General features: G+C 46.8%; 1 protein-coding gene across 10 annotated transcripts in view; it reads right to left on the bottom strand.

Annotated features, from left to right (window-relative positions):
• The window catches only part of LOC139227740 (serine/threonine-protein kinase 38), a 107,859-nt gene that overhangs the window by 68,110 nt on the left and 25,004 nt on the right, over positions 1-14,745 (bottom strand). The window contains exon 3 of one of the 10 annotated variants that reach the window (XM_070858732.1): positions 11,259-11,550. The exons of 8 other annotated variants lie outside the window; for them this stretch is intronic. The gene's annotated coding sequence lies outside the window, so the exon portion shown is untranslated. The remainder of the gene's footprint in view (positions 1-11,258; positions 11,551-14,745) is intronic. One more of the 10 variants, XM_070858731.1, reaches the window with a different exon arrangement.

Below are 14,745 nucleotides of genomic sequence, written 5' to 3'. Positions count from 1 at the left end.
AACTTCCATCAAATCATCCCCTTAACCGTCTAAACTTCAGGGAACAGAACCCTCGTTTGTGTAACCTCTCCAGGTATCATTGTGGTAAATGTATGCTGCACTCCCTCCAAGGCCAATATACCTTCCCATTATCTCTCCACAGGCCCGATATGAACCACATACTACTAGTAGTAACGAGAGGTCGAGCACAGATCTCCATTTGCTCTTCAGACAACCCAGCATCTATATAAAAAGGACCACATGGAAGCTTCCCCTGATGGCTAAGGGAGTTCCTCCAGTGCAGCAAGAAGTCCCGGTCTGATGGATGTGATTGGGTATTGTTGTGATGCCCCCATAATTGAATAGCCCACTGATGCACTCAAATGGCCACTTGGGTGAGGTACTGCAGAGCCCATGGAACAAGGCAGCAGCAGTCAATTCCTCAAGGTAGGGCCACCACATATGGAGCCAGTACACCACTCCAAGCACTTGAACTAATAGGTTACATAAACGTTGAGAGAGAATGGATCAACCAACAGGCACAAGCAACCCACTATATGCCCCGTGGATACAAAGGGCTTTTCTCTATTCAGCAGACCATGAAGCAATTATTAAAAATAAGCACGCATTCATCCGAGAGCTATGAATAGACATCAGCAGTTAGACATGCCCCCTCTCTATTTCTTGAAGCAGTGACGAGACCCCGTGTCCACGCTAAAATCCCCTTTATTGCACGCAAGTCCTTAAAGCAAACACAGGTTACATCACTGTTGGGAGGTGTTCCATTTCCTGCTGCAGTGCAATTCTGCAGGAAAGTACATTCCGACTGAGCCCAGTTTCCATCACTTCTGGGATCCAGCAGTTGTATACAGACAGTGCTGAATACACAGGGAGCTGCTAGTAATACAGTGCTGCCCCTGCCCACCACCACCCCACCCTACCACTGCCCCAGCATTACCAACATATTTACAGCTAAACTGACACGTGACGAGTTCCAACCTGCTCCTTATTCGTCGCTACACCACTTCTGTTAAAACTGCTTTCTAACCAATCCCTTCCCCGTCTCTTACATACCGACTGACTCAAAGCAACCCGTGGTTTCATCGGGCAATCTGAAGCTTGCAACCCAATTAAAACTGGAACAAGCAACTGAAAGATAAAAGTATAACCTACGAGTTGCTGAAATAAGCAGTGAATACAGCCAGCGCACAGCAGTGGAAAGAGAGGCATTAATGCTTTAGGTGGAGACCTATTGGAAGTATTAACACTTAACTTTCAGATGCCAATTGACCTGCAAGTATTTTCATTGTGTTTATTTTATAGAATATACAGTACAGAAACAGTCCATTCAGCCAGCTAGTCTGTGCTGGTCTTTATAATCCACACGTCCAGTATTCCCGTCTTTTTCTAGATCAGCACTGATCGATTTACCCCAGTAATACTGGCATTGTAGGGGGAGGGATGGGTACTGTATGTATCAGATGGTCTCCTTATACAAGTTCAATATACTGGAATTGCAGCCAATAAACTGGTAGTAAAGGGACGACTCAATCTGTGCAAACCGCTCACTGGATTACAGGCCACCCCTCCCCCACTACACTGGGACTAAACCAGGTGCGAAATCCCAGACATATGTAGGTCAGACCAGGTAAGGACAGCAGGTTCTCTTGTCTGAAGGCCATTAGGGAACCAGTTGAGTTTTTAACTACAATGCTACAGCTTCTATGGTAATTTTCTATCGATTCCATTTCACAAATGACCAGATTTATTGAGCTAAATGTTCACAGATCTCCATGGTGAGATTTGAACTCAGCCTCTGGGTTCCTAGTGCAACAGCTCTGGGTTCCTTGTGTACCCAATGTCAATGCCTCTGGGCTTGGCTGAGGGAGGAGGTATATACCACCTTATCCAGAAGGCGGCACTCACTCCCCTAGTACCTCACTGGTTGTCAGCCTAGACGATGTGAAGTCCATGGTCTGACTTGAGCTCAGATACTTTGAGGAAAGAGTGCTACAAACTGAACCAAGCTGCCAGAACACATCGAGGAAACTGTCCACGTCATGTCCTTCACTCTGGAATATTTACACCAGGGTCTGCCAGATATCAGCTTTGTTTCGCTGATCTACATTGACTCCCAGTCCAGAAACTGAAATTTAAATTCTTGTGTTCAAAACCACCCCCCTCCCTATTCACGCAATCTCCTCCAGACCGACAACCAATGTTACCCTCATTTTTTTTTTTTTTGAGTGGGCAGTCCCTTTAATGGGCTGCACAGCCCATTCAAAATTTCCCGAATAAGCAAAATCTCCAACCGAAAAGGCAGTAAGTGGCCTGTGCAGCTTAGTGGGAACGTTGCCTACAACCCTCGGAGATCTCTACATTCCTCCAATTCTTGTACATCCGACTTCCCTTACCCTACCACTGGCAGCCGTGCCTTCTGCTGTATTGGCCCCAAGCTCTGGATTTCTCTATCCACCACCCTCCTCTTCTTTGACCAAGCTTTTGGTCACCTGTCCCAAGGTCTCCTTTGGCTCGGTGTCAATTTATGTCTCAATACGCTCCTGTGAAGCATCTTGAGATGCTGCATGATACTGAAGACATTATATAAATGCACGTTGTTGACGGCGTTGATTTATTGAACGCACATCCGTGTCCACCTGTGCTTTATAGCAGGTGCAATAGCTGCCTGTTCAGGTCGGTGTAAAAGATCTTATGACATTATTTGAAGAGGAATGGGGAAGTTCTGTGTCCTGCCCATCATTCTTCCCTCAACCAACACAATATATCAACTTGTCAAGATTGCAGTTGGTGGGATCTTGCTGTGCAAACAATGGCTGCTGTACTTGTCTGCACAACAGTGACTGCACTTCAATAATTAAGGCGCTATTTAAATACAAGTTCCTTTCTTACAAGTTTCAAAACAGGAAGTCACTAAAATTTAACGGTTTGCAAGAACTGTACAGTGAGATTACAGCAGCCACAGCTGATCGGAGCACTCACAGGCGCAATTTGGAGAAGTATTTTACTCCTGTCACAAGAGATAATTCGCATATGCTAAACTCAATTTCCTGCAGTTGTTTATCACATTTGAGATAGAAGCAAGAACCGCAGGAGAGGAATGCTGCCTGAAGCATGAGGAGGTAGCACGGAGGATGAAGATGTAGTGTATATGGATTTTAACAAGGCTTTTGATAAGGTCCCACATGGCAGACTGGTCACAAAAGTAAAAGCCCATGGGATCCAGGGCAAAGTGGCAAGTTGGATCCAAAATTGGCTCAGAGGCAGGGAGCAAAGGGTAATGGTTGATGGGTGTTTTTGTGACTGGAAGGATGTATCCAGTGGGGTTCCACAGGGCTCAGTACTGGGTCCCTTGCTTTTTGTGGTATATATCAATGATTTAGACTTGAATGTTGGGGGTATGATTAAGAACTTTGCAGATAGGACTAAAATAGGTTGTGTGGTTGATAATGAAGAAGAAAGCTGCAGACTGCAGAAAGATATCAATGAACTGGTCAGGTGGGCAGAACAGTGGCAAATGGAATTCAATCTGGAGAAATGTGAGGTAATGCATGTGGGGAGGGCTAGCAAGGAAAGGGAATACACATTAAATGGTAGGACACTGAGAAGTGTAGAGGAACAAAGGGACCTGGGAGTGCAGGTCCACAGATCCCTGAATGTAGCAGGCCAGGTAGATAAGGTGGTTAAGAAAGCATACGGAATCTTGCCTTTATTAGCCGAGGCATAGAATACAGGAGCAGGGAGGTTATGCTTGAACTGTATTAAAAAAAACTGGTTAGGCCACAGGTAGAGTACTGCATGCAGATCTGGTCACCACGTTACAGGAAAGATGTGATTGCACTGGAGAAGGTACAGAGGAGATTTACGAGGATGCTGCCTGGACTGGAGAATTTTAGCTATAAAAAAGGAAAGATTGGATAGGCTGGGTTTGTTTTCTTTGGAACAGAGGAGGCGGAGGGGAGACCTGATTGACGTGTATAAAATTATGAGGGGCCAAGACAGAGTTGATAGGAAGGACCTGTTTCCCATAGCAGAGGGGTCAACAACCCAGGGGCATAGATTTAAAGTAATTGGGGGGAGGTTTAGAGGGGATTTGAGGGGTAATTTCTTCACCCAGAGGGTGGTGGGGGTCTGGAACTCACTGCCTGAAAGGGTGGTAGAGGCAGAAACCCTCACCACATTTAAAAAAGTACTTGGATGTGCACCTGAAGTGCTATAACCTGCAGGGCTACGGACCGAGAGCTGGAAAGTGGGATTAGGCTGGATAGCTCTTGGTCAGCCTGCGCGGACACGATGGGCTGAAATGGCTGCTGTAAATTTCTGTGATTCTACGATCAGCAACACACCGTGCCATTGTGACTCACAGGCAGGCGGCCATTTAACCTGCTGTACGTTAGGGTCAATTGTGACAGGGTCCCGGGGTGACCGCCTCAAAGCGAGCCGGCTGCATTCACCAGGGTCGGTGCCAACCAGACACGTTTACTCCTTCAACCTGGAAGCTGGCTTTAGTGAACAGGGATGAGAGGGACCTGCTGTTTTGGAAAAAACGTTCCAACAACATCGACAAAGCAGCTTTTCCATCTCCCACCTAGGAGAGGCCTAAATCCATGCACTAGCTCCCCTTGTGTTTACACATAAAACCTGCCTGCTCCAGAGACTTAAAATCTAGGTTGACATTCCAGTGCAATACCGAGGGAGTGCAGCACTGTCGGAGGAGTCGTCTTTTGGATGAGATGTTAAACCAATTTCTGCCCCCTCAGGTGGATGTAAAAAATTCCATGGCCTCATTTCTAAGAGGAGCAGGGAAACTCTTTGAAAAAGAGACTTGTATTTATATAGCGCTTTCTCACAGCCACTGGACGCCTCAAGGCACTTTACAGCCAACAAAGTATTTTTGCAGTGTAGTCACTGTTGTAATGTGGGAAATGCAGCAGCGAACTCTCACACACAGCAATGTGATAATGACCAGATCTTTTGTTTTTGTTTTGTTGATTGAGGGATAAATATTGGCCAGGACACTGGGGAGAACTCCCCTGCTATTCTTCAAATAGTACTATGGGATGTTTTACGTCCACCTGCGGGGCCTCGGTTTAACACCTTCAACAGTGCAGCACTCTTGGCTTTTGTGCTCAAGACTCCCGAGTGGGGCTTGAACCCACAACCTTCTGACTCAGGTGTGCAGCTGACACCTACAGAATAGGTAAGGGACCCAGTTAATAATCCCAGAATGGATCACAGACCCATTTACCTTCAGTGTTCAGAATCAAATTCCTGCCTCCAGTGTTTCTCCACACCCTTTGTTTGGATCATGTCATCCGCTCTATTCTTCTCCCCCACCAAAACAGCACGAGCAACGGGTTAATCATTAACTGCTGGAAGTATCCTCACAGACTTCCCGAATCCATCCCACATACAGTTACTCTTGGTGAATACAAGCTGGTTCCAATGGTGCCATAAGGACCAACAAGGACCCAGCTACCATCCCTGGATGATGTTACCGAGTTAGCAGATCTCAGCAGCGACTAAAAGGTGCTGCAAGTGACCTCGGTGCCCTTCAACTGCCCCGTGGAAGAGCCAAAGCAAAAATTGGCCAGGGTTTTGCTCCCGATCGCGATCCAGAAACTCCTGCTGGAAGTGCACAGCGGGTGAGCACGAGGTCAGAGCCATCCTTCAGTAATGTTCACCGGCCACACGTACACATGATGAGTGGCCGTGGGGGTCACGGTGTACATTGAACCACACCCCAGTGTGAGTCGGCAGCCGGAGGGGTAAGAGAATAGATTCTTCTGTTTAAATCAATCCCAGTCACCCTTGTCTGGATCCTTGCCACAGACTTTGTTTCTTTACATCCTGATTATGGTTTGGCCGCAGGATAAATACCCTAATGTGTGATCTGGAACTGCTTTACAGAGCATAGCCTGTGCACTGTTGATGTGCCTTCCAGTATGTTTGTCTTGGCAATCGCTGCCATACATGTGGCAGCCACTCAGTGTTCAATCAGGAGTCACACCCACATTATTTTCCTTGATGCACCACGTTTAACATACTGCTCGACTAATACTCACCACCTATTTTTAGTAAGCTATGCGAATTTGCATAGAGATTCTACGCTGAATAGCATCCAACCCTGTCATGTATTCAACTGTCATTGTAATCCATGTATAAACTGACCTAAGTTGTACACTGTGAGAACACTGACCACTAGGTGGTGAACTTGAGAGAGACACTCCTAACCTGGACTTTCAGGTATAAAAGGGGAAGCTCCACCCACCTTCATCACTTCAGTGCTGGCAAATAAAGGTTACTTGTCAGAGTGACCTTCTCTCTAGTATGGGTCTCGTGTGCATTTGTACTGTGGAGTAAGGACATATTAAACCCCACCTTCTAATGTCTCCCTGAATGCATCTGACCAATCCATGAGCTCGGACCATTAATGGCACTAACGGGAGCGATGCTCCATTTGGCCAGTGGAAAGGGACAGTGCTGCGAATATACAGCAGGCTGCCAGCTCCTGAGACTCAGGTCAATGCTGCTCCCAAGTCACACAGCAAATCTAAACCCAGCTCTTCCCTGTACACGTGCCGATGGAGCTACTGTACGTATTTACAATTACCGCCATTTCCTTCTGCGCCTGCTTGTTTTTAAATAAACTGGCCAATTTTATCACATGTGCCTGGAGACCCATAGAAACATAGAAAATAGGTGCAGGAGTAGGCCATTCGGCCCTTCTAGCCTGCACCGCCATTCAATGAGTTCATGGCTGAACATGCAACTTCAGTACCCCATTCCTGCTTTCTTGCCATACCCCTTGATCCCCCTAGTAGTAAGGACTACATCTAACTTCTTTTTGAATATATTTAGTGAATTGGCCTCAACTACTTTCTGCGGTAGAGAATTCCACAGGTTCACCACTCTCTGGGTGAAGAAGTTTCTCCTCATCTCGGTCCTAAATACCCCTTATCCTTAGACTGTGGCCCCTGGTTCTGGACTTCCCCAACATTGGGAACATTCTTCCTGCATCTAACCTGTCTGAACCTATCAGAATTTTAAACGTTTCTATGAGGTCCCCTCTCATTCTTCTGAACTCCAGTAAATACAAGCCCAGTTGATCCAGTCTTTCTTGATAGGTCAGTCCCACCATCCCAGGAATCAGTCTGGTGAACCTTCGCTGCACTCCCTCAATAGCAAGAATGTCCTTCCTCAAGTTAGGAGACCAAAACTGTACACAATACTCCAGGTGTGGCCTCACCAAGGCCCTGTACAATTGTAGCAACACCTCCCTGCCCCTGTACTCAAATCCCCTCGCTATGAAGGCCAACATGCCATTTGCTTTCTTAACCGCCTGCTGTACCTGCATGCCAACCTTCAATGACTGATGTACCAAGACACCCAGGTCTCGTTGCACCTCCCCTTTTCCTAATCTGTCACCATTCAGATAATAGTCTGTCTCTCTGTTTTTACCACCAAAGTGGATAACCTCACATTTATCCACATTATACTTCATCTGCCATGCATTTGCCCACTCACCTAACCTATCCAAGTCGCTCTGCAGCTGTGAATGTAGGTGGAAGAATCATGAAAGGGTTAATAAAATGGTTCTACGAATCAGTAAGAAAATAAGAAAAGACAGAATTAGTTTCCCGTGAGAAAGTAGTGGACAAAGTAGCTTGTGTGACCATCACTGATAAACAAGGGTTGATGGCCATGACTTGATAAGGTGCACATTTGCTTCGTGTGATTAAGCTGGGCTATTCCGCTCGTAAAAGTATAAAGTGTTCTAAAGATAAACAGGCTGTCAATTCCTGAAGCCCTAGTAACACACTGTGATTGATGAAGCAGGCCATACCTCCTCTAGTTTGTAAGAATAAAAAGGATGCGTCTGTGAGGATAGGCAGACCTTTTGTCTGCCTGCCTCGGAATCTGTAGACTCTGTGCTGGCAGTTTGGTAACAGGTCCGAAGCTGCTTCAATAAAGATGTAAAGATTGAAGGTATCTGAATCGATTATTGTCAAATGCAGCTGACCACCCGAAATAGGACTTAACACAGCCTCATAGCATCCTCCTCGCAGCTCACACTGCCACCTAACTTAGTGTCACCCGCAAATTTGGAGATACTACATTTAATCCCCTCGTCTAAATCATTAATGTACAGTGTAAACAGCTGGGGCCCCAGCACAGAACCTTGCGGTACCCCACTAGTCACCGCCTGCCATTCGGAAAAGTACCCATTTACTCCTACTCTGCTTCCTGTCTGACAACCAGTTCTCAATCCATGTCAGCACACTACCCCCAATCCCATGTGCTTTAACTTTGCACATTAATCTCTTGTGTGGGACCTTGTTGAAAGCCTTCTGAAAGTCCAAATATACCACATCAACTGGTTCTCCCTTGTCCACTCTACTGGAAACATCCTCAAAAAATTCAAGAAGATTTGTCAAGCATGATTTCCCTTTCACAAATCCATGCTGACTTGGACCTATCATGTCACCTCTTTCCAAATGCGCTGCTATGACATCCTTAATAATTGATTCCATCATCTTACCCACTACCAATGTCAGGCTGACCGGTCTATAATTCCCTGTTTTCTCTCTCTCTCCCTCCTTTTTTAAAAAGTGGGGTTACATTGGCTACCCTCCACTCGATAGGAACTGATCCAGAGTCAATGGAATGTTGGAAAATGACTGTCAATGCATACACTATTTCCAAGGCCACCTCCTTAAGTACTCTGGAATGCAGTCCATCAGGCCCTGGGGATTTATCAGCCTTCAATCCCATCAATTTCCCCAACACAATTTCCCGACTAATAAGGATTTCCCTCAGTTCCTCCTCCTTAATAGACCCTCTGACCCCTCTTATATCCGGAAGGTTGTTTGTGTCCTCCTTAGTGAATACCGAACCAAAGTACTTGTTCAATTGGTCCGCCATTTCTTTGTTCCCCGTTATGACTTCCCCTGATTCTGACTGCAGGGGTCCTACATTTGTCTTTACTAACCTTTTTCTCTTTACATATCGATAGAAACTTTTGCAATCCATCTTAATGTTCCCTGCAAGCTTCTTCTCGTACTCCATTTTCCCTGCCCTAATCAAACCCTTTGTCCTCCTCTGCTGAGTTCTAAATTTCTCCCAGTCTCCAGGTTCACTGCTATTTCTGGCCAATTTGTATGCCACTTCCTTGGCTTTAATACTATCCCTGATTTCCCTTGATAGCCACGGTTGAGCCACCTTCCCTTTTTTATTTTTACGACAGACAGGAATGCACAATTGTTGTAGTTCATCCATGCGGTCTCTAAATGTCTGCCATTGCCCATCCACAGTCAACCCCTTAAGTATCATTCACCAATCAATCCTAGCCAATTCACACCTCATACCTTCAAAGTTACCCTTCTTTAAGTTCTGGACCATGGTCTCTGAATTAACTGTTTCATTCTCCATCCTAATGCAGAATTCCACCATATTATGGTCACTCTTCCCCAAGGGGCCTCGCACAATGGGATTGCTAATTAATCCTCTCTCATTACACAACACCCAGTCTAAGATGGCCTCCCCCCTAGTTGGTTCCTCGACATATTGGTCTAGAAAACCATCCCTTATGCACTCCAGGAAATCCTCCTCCACAGTATTGCTTCCAGTTTGGTTAGCCCAATCTATGTGCATATTAATGTCACCCATTATAACTGCTGCACCTTTATTGCATGCACCCCTAATTTCCTGTTTGATGCCATCCCCAACATCACTACTACTGTTTGGAGGTCTGTACACAACTCCCACTAACGTTTTTTGCCCTTTGGTGTTCTGCAGCTCTACCCATATAGATTCCACATCATCCAAGCTAATGTCCATTCTAACTATTGCATTAATCTCCTCTTTAACCAGCAATGCTACCCCACCTCCTTTTCCTTTTATTCTATCCTTCCTGAATGTTGAATACCCCTGGATGTTGAGTTCCCAGCCCTGATCAGCCTGGAGCCACGTCTCCGTAATCCGAATCATCATATTTGTTAACATCTATTTGCAGTTAATTCATCCACCTTATTACGGATACTCCTTGCATTAAGACACAAAGCCTTCATGCTTATTTTTTTTTAACACCCTTTGTCCTTTTAGAATTTTGCTGTACAGTGGCCCTTTTTGTTTTTCGTCTTGGGTTTCTCTGCCCTTCACTTTTCCTCATCTCCTTTCTGTCTTTTGCTTTTGTCTCCTTTTTGTTTCCCTCTGTCTCCCTGCATTGGTTCCCATCCCCCTGCCATATATTAGTTTAACTCCTCCCCAACAGCACTAGCAAACACTCCCCCTAGGACATTGGTTCCGGTCCTGCCCAGGTGCAGACCATTCGCTTTGTACTGGTCCCACCTCCCCCAGAACCAGATCCAATGCCCCAGGAATTTGAATCCCTCCCTGCTACACCACTGCTCAAGCCACATATTCATCTGCGCTATCCTGCGATTCCTACTCTGACTAGCACATGGCACTGGTAGCAATCCCGAGATTACTACTTTTGAGGTCCTACTTTTTAAATTTAGCTCCTAGTTCCTTAAATTTGTTTCGTAGGACCTCATCCCTTTTTTTAAACCTATGTCGTTGGTACCAATGTGCACCACGACAACTGGCTGTTCTCCCTCCCTTTTTAGAATGTCCTGCATCCGCTCCGAGACATCCTTGACCCTTGCACCAGGGAGGCAACATACCATCCTGGAGTCTCGGTTGCGGCCGCAGAAACGTCTATCTATCCCCCTTACAATTGAATCCCCTATCACTATCGCTCTCCCACTTTTTCCTGCCCTCCTGTGCAACAGAGCCAGCCACGGTGCCATGAACTTGGCTGCTGCTGCCCTCCCCTGATGAGTCATCCCCCTCAACAGCACTCAAAGCAGTGTATCTGTTTTGCAGGGGGATGACCACAGGGGACCCTTGCACTGCTCTTCCTGCTGGTCTTCCATTCCCTATCTGGCTGTGGACCCTTCACCTGCGGTAAGACCAACTCGCTACACATGCTACTCACGTCATTCTCAGCATCGTGGATGCTCCAGAGTGAATCCACCCTCAGCTCCAACTCCGCAACGCGGTCAGTCAGGAGCTGGAGGCGGATACACTTCCCGCACACGTAGTCGTCAGGGACACTGGAGTCGTCCGAGTTCCCACATGGTACAGGAGGAGCATAACACCCGACCGAGCTCTCCTGTCATGACTTAACCCTTAGATAGGCAACAACAATGCTAAAGTTTACTCACTGTTATAGAAGAGAAGAAAGAAAAACTACTCACCAATCACTTACCCCCTTGGCTGTGAAGTCACCTTTCTGTTTCTTTCTACTTCTTTTTTGCCTTCTCCCTGTAGCTGCACAAGTACGCCTTTTATAGGCCTCCGACCCCAGACTCGCGCCTCACCAACTGCCACCGCCTCTGGGCCTTTTATAGGCCTCCGACCCCGGACTCGTGCCTCACCAACTGCCGCCGCCTCTCGCTGCCACTGGGCCTTTTATAGACCTCCGACCCCGGACTCGCGCCTCACTAACCCATCACGGTCAGCCATGGCTCGGTCGTAGCACTCAACAACCTGTATTTATATAAGCGCCTTTAACGTAGTGAAATGTCCCAAGATGCTTCACAGGAGTATTATGAAATAAAACAATTTGACACCGAGCCGCATAAGTAGAACTTGGCGCAGGTGGCCAAAAGCTTGGTCAAAGAGGTTGGTTTTAAGGAGCGCCTTAAAAGGAGAGAGAGGCGGAGAAGTTTAGGGAGGGAGTTCCAAAGCATGGGGCCCAGGCAACAGAAGGCACGGCCACCAATGGTTGTGATTATAATCAGAGATGCTCAAGACGGCAGAATTAGGAGTGCAAACATCTCGGGGGGGCGCTGTGGGGCTGGAGGAGATTACAGAGATAGGGAGGGACGAGCCATGGAGGGATTTGAAAATAAGGATAAGAATTTTGAAATCGAGGCATTGCTAAACTGGAAGCCAATGTAGGTCAGTGAGCACAGGGGGTGATGGGTAAGTGGGACTTGGTGCGAGTTAAGGCACGGGCAGCCGAGTTTTGGATCACCTTTAGTTTACGTAGGGTAGAACGTGGGAGGCCAGCCAGGAGTGCATTGGAATAGTCAAGTCTAGAGGTAACAAAGGCATGAATGAAGGCTTCAGCAGCGGATGAGCTGAGGGAGTGGGGGAGACGGGCAATGTTAAGTGAGTGGAAATAGGTGGTCTTGGTTATGCTGTGGATGTGTGGTCAAAAGCTCATTTCAGGGTCAAATATGACACCAAGGTTGTGAACAGTCTGGTTCAGCCTCAGATAGGAGTTGGGGAGAGGGATGGAGTCAGTGTCTAGGGAATGGAGTTCGTGGCAGAGACTGAAACAATGACTTTGGTCTTCCCAATATTCAATACGAGAAAATTTCTGATCATCCAGTACTGGATGTGGGACAAGCAGTCTGACAATTTAGAGACCGAGGAGGGGTCAAGAGAAGTGGTGGAGAGGTAGAGCATCGGAGCCACCACTGCAGGAACACAGGACAAAAACCGAGGCTGACACTTCAGTGCATTACTGAGGGATCGCTGTGCTGTCAGAGGTGCTGTCTTTCAGATGAGAGGCCTGCTCTCTCAGGTGGACATAAAGGATACCACTATTTTGAATAGCATGGGAATTCTCTCCTGCGTCCTGGAAAATATTCATCCTACAACCAAATCACTAAAACACATGATCTGGTCATCATCACTTTGCTGTTTGTGGGAGCTGGCGATGCGCAGATTGGTTGCTGCGTTTCCTGCATTGCCACAGTGACTACCAATGTTCCCTTTACGCACAACTGTCTGTCCATCACATGCAGCCCGGGACTAGCTTTTTGCCAACGTGAAATTTCACACATGCTTGAAACTTTGAAAGGTCCTCACATGCAGGGGGAGGGGGCGGGCAGGGGGGGGGGGTTGGAAACATTGGTGACTACTTCAAAAAGTACTTCATTGACTGTAAAGTGCTTTGGGATGTCCTGATGCACTAAATAAATGCAAGTCTGTCTTTCTTACTAAACCAGACGGGGCCTCGGTTTAACGTCTCATCCGAAAGACAGCACCTCCCTCAGCACTGCACTGGAGTGTCAGCCGAGTTTTTGTGTGCTCAAGTCCATGGAGTGGGACTTGAACCCACAACCTTTGGACTCAGGCGAGTGTGCTACTCACTGAGCCACGGCTGACACAGAAGGTCCCGAGTTCATCCCTGGTCTTACTGAGCTAGCCCAGTTCAGCCTCTTTGTTGGTATGGTTGTTGCCACATACAGCAACTTGTTAATGACCAGATAATCTGTTTTTTTTTTAAATTGATGTTGGTTGAGGGTAAATATTGGCCAGAACTGCCCTGCTCTTCTTCGAATTGTGCCAAGGGATCTCCCACCTGAGTGTAGATGAGACCTTGGTTTAATGTCTTAGCCGAGTGGGAAAAGGCACTGTGCAGTTTTCGGATACCAGATGGACTCAGACCAGTATATTCAATCAAGCTTTACCGTGCACCTGTGATAGCAGGGTATCTCAGCCACCTCGTAGTCAGCGTGGAAAAGATAATTGCCCGCACAAGGAAGTACGAAGACTCCTTCACCACCACTGTGTGGGACGCAGTCAACAGAAGCTAATCTTCAAACAGGTTACAAACACTCACTTTAAACACACTGTGCAGAGTCTGGACACACGCCACATCGGTGTACAATTAACTGTTAATAGGCAGTCTGAACGACTAGGCCTGCTGTCCTGTCCGTCCACATGTGCACTTACCACAAGGCTGCGTCTGTGGCATCACTTTGGCCACACATTCCCCAATGGGAGGGAACGGCACTTTAGTTCAGTTCGGGATAGCAATTTTTAAGGTAGGTTTGTCGGCTTATGATCGGAATAAAATTGGTTCTGACAGAAAGTGCCACAGTACAGGCAGTGGAACTCTCTCCTGAGACGGATCTCGAGTCCCTGGGAGATATGACGGGAAAAAGTCCTGAAGGACAGGATAAATCTACATTTAGAAAGACACGGACATGGACTGTCAGCACGGATTTGTTAAGGGAAGATAGTGTCTGACTAACTTGATTGAATTTTTGAGGCAGTAACATGGAGGGTCGATGAGGATGCTGCTTATGATGCAGTGTATATGGATTTTAGCAAGGCTTTTGATAAGGTCCCACACGGCAGACTAATCACAAAAGTAAAAGCCCATGGGATCCAGGGCAAAGTGGCAAGTTGGATCCAAAATTGGCTCAGAGGCAGGGAGCAAAGGGTAATGGTTGATGGGTGTTTTTGTGACTGGAAAGATGTATCCAGTGGGGTTCCGCAGGGCTCAGTACTGGGTCCCTTGCTTTTTGTGGTATATATCAATGACATGGACTTGAATGTTGGGGATATGATTAATAAGTTTGCAGATAATACTAAAATAGGCTGTGTGTTTGATAACGAAGAAGAAAGCCGCAGACTGCAGAAAGATATCAATGAACTGGTCAGGTGGGCAGAACAGTGGCAAATGGAATCCAATCTGGAGAAGTGTGAGGTAATGCATTTGGGGAGGGCTAACAAGGCAAGGGAATACACATTAAATGGTAGACACAGAAGTATAGAAGAACAAAGGGATCAGGTAGATAAAGTGGTTAAAGCGGCATACGGAATAATTGTCTTTATTGGCCGAGGCATAGAATACAAGAGAGGGAGCGGGGGGGGGGGGGGGGGGGTTATGCTTGAATTGTATAAAACACTGGTTAGGCCACAGTTGGAGTAGCATGCAGT

The sequence above is a fragment of the Pristiophorus japonicus genome, chromosome 17 (assembly GCF_044704955.1).
Source record: "Pristiophorus japonicus isolate sPriJap1 chromosome 17, sPriJap1.hap1, whole genome shotgun sequence".
NCBI classification, from domain to species: Eukaryota; Metazoa; Chordata; class Chondrichthyes; family Pristiophoridae; genus Pristiophorus; species Pristiophorus japonicus.
This window is presented reverse-complemented; position numbering and strand designations above follow the sequence as displayed.